The sequence below is a fragment of the Ruditapes philippinarum genome, unplaced genomic scaffold (genome assembly GCF_026571515.1).
Source record: "Ruditapes philippinarum isolate M1 unplaced genomic scaffold, ASM2657151v2 ctg10873_1_1_1_1, whole genome shotgun sequence".
NCBI classification, from domain to species: Eukaryota; Metazoa; Mollusca; class Bivalvia; order Venerida; family Veneridae; genus Ruditapes; species Ruditapes philippinarum.
The window spans coordinates 1-2,599 of NW_026862532.1; the positions used below are offsets into that span (position 1 = coordinate 1).

General features: G+C 30.1%; 1 long non-coding RNA gene across 2 annotated transcripts; it reads left to right on the top strand.

Annotated features, from left to right (window-relative positions):
- Positions 1–81: 81 nt before the first annotated feature.
- LOC132719387 (uncharacterized) lies at positions 82–2,138 on the top strand. 2 transcript variants are annotated; one of them, XR_009624218.1, is made up of 3 exons: positions 92–422; positions 912–1,030; positions 2,015–2,138. It is a non-coding gene; the product is annotated as an uncharacterized LOC132719387 (long non-coding RNA). The 2 variants fall into 2 exon arrangements; XR_009624217.1 differs by having other exon boundaries at positions 82–1,030.
- The last annotated feature ends 461 nt before the right edge of the window (positions 2,139–2,599 follow it).

Genomic DNA, 2,599 nt, shown 5'->3' on the forward strand with positions numbered 1-2,599 from the left:
AAAATTAACCACATTTAATTGAATTAAAACTGTAAAAATAAATTTAGAATTAAAAAAATGAAATTTAAATTTTGTAAAAAGCAGTTTATAAATTGATAAATTTTATTTTTGCACCCTGTGTTAAGCAATATGCTATAAATCTAGCTTATTTTTATAAGATTTATATAGAAAATGATAATTTTTAGAGAAATGCATCTTAAATTATGGATAAATTATGCATTGAAGGAATTGGGGAGTGTGTGGTTTCAGATTGGTTACATTGGTTAAAAAAAGTGATTGGCAAGCTCATTCCAGAGCTCTCTAAGGGGCCCAAGATTCACCGGCCATGGGATTCGAACAAGCACCATAGTAGCCTATTGCTCATATGGACCACACATTATATGTTTTGATGTTTCAGCAAAGGATTGATGCTGTAGTAATCAGTATGTAAATATTCACTATTGTCCTGTATTTAAATACAAGAAGAACTAACAATTGAACAGGACAAATGTGATTTATATTTTGGAAATATAGGCATTTTCAGTGTAGTGAAACTTGATGTTTTGCTGTGTTGCAGAATGTATTTGCTAGTAATATATACACATAAAAGATTTTCTAGTCATTAAACAGTGTATTTTATGGATAATTGGCTCATTTAGAATAACACAGTTGATATAATTGTTGTTGTTGTTGTTGTTGTAGCTGCTACAGCAGTTAAATTAGGTTAGGTTTATAATGTCTTAACTGCTATTTTCATGCAGGCATGCATTTTTCAGAACACAATATTCATATAAACTCTCCTGTGTGAATTAACAAATCTAGCCATTTATTAATTAAGACATTATTTTCTTTCTTTTTCAGATATTAGAATTACAGCATAAATGCCCCTTATAATTTTCTTAAGCATGTACTAGTGTTGCATATTTTTTCAGACCATGCAGTTACCAAAGCCTGGGTTTGAGTATATGACCTAACCTTATCCTGGTAAAGATCTATAGAAGGACTCCTTCACCTCTGTTTGGCAGCAGCTTTGTCAGGACACATTGAGAAGGTAATAACTTATGTCTAGTTTGAAACTTCAGCTATTGGCGGTAGCGCCTCCCAATGCTCGGGTAATATTTGGTAGTTATTTTGATGTATTTCAGGAGAAAATTTCTCTAATTCTGACTATATTAAGACTTCTCAATGATTTAAAGTGGGGGACAGTATGTGTCATCTTTTTAAAGCCTTATTTGTGTGAGAGTTGGCTAATCTTACTTTGTCAGAAGACATAGCCCATGGTGATATGGTAACCTCTTTGCTAACCTTAAGATTACCTCTGTTTGTCTTTATTGATATCTTAAGCAAACAATGTAGGGTGTGTATGTTGGTTCTTAACTTTATTTACCATGGTATATAGGTAAAAATCATAATCAGTAAGTTTTATTACAATATTGAAGGAAAAAAATTTGAAAAAAGCACATTTAATTGTGATTACTTGTATTTTAACCCAAAATTTCATGCTCTCATTTAAAGAAATGGAGTTTCTATTACAATTTTTAAGCAATAAGGTCTTATTCTTTCATAGAAGTAACTGTATGACATTAGCCGGTAACATTAAACTTTATTCAAAGAAAATCCATTTACAGAATCAAAAGATATGACAGAATTTGCAATATAAATTTTTGCGAAAAAATTCTATTGGCCGAGCCTGACTTTTCGCATGAAGGTTCATATTTAAGAAATTGTACCGCATTAATGTAATTTGTTAGAGACATGTCAAACCTATATGACTGTATTTGTATAACACTAAATTACTAGGAAATGAGTATAAAGTTTGGCTTAACTTAAATTTTGGATTCATTTAGGTCTCAACCCGGTACGGAATTAGACCCAGCCCATTGTAGTCTAGAAAGTAGTTCTTTAAAATTATGAAATGGCCCAATTTAAGTCATCTCTAGTTAGATTGTTCATAATTAAAGTGTATTTATTGCATGTGTGTAGTTTTTGTGTGTTATATGATGACTTTAAAAGTTGTTTTTTGTGTATTCTCCAGGAACTCATTTGTTGGTGGAAGGATTAAAGATGTACTACCCACCAGCTGTCAGGAGTTTTTAAAGTGGTGAATTTAAACAGTGTTACAACAGAATGAAGATTTCTGAAAAAAGTAGATGGCTAACCTATTATATTTTGGGCATCATTTGACTTAGATAGTGTTAATGTTTAAAGTTGAAGACAGTATATAATTCATCAAGAACATTGGAATCCAGAATTAAACCTCAAATTTGACTGATTTACTATAGAACTAATAGTACGAAAATTCACCGGGCCGAGTCCATATGGAGTGTAATAGCGAACTCAATGCTTTCGGCCTTTTTTTAAAATGAAATTGAAATAAAACAATTATTTCTTTACAAGAAAATAATTAAATATCATTGTATGCATAATTCCATAAAAAAAAATAAATACACAAGTTTACGCAGAAAATAACCTTAGGCCTATTTATTATGGAAGATTCCACTACGTCTGTTTGAATTTTATTGATTTTCATTATTAACAATTTATTTTTTTGAATAATTTGCAATAGATATTAAATAAATATTTATTATTTTCAAAAACATCATTTTTTCACCTTAAAAGG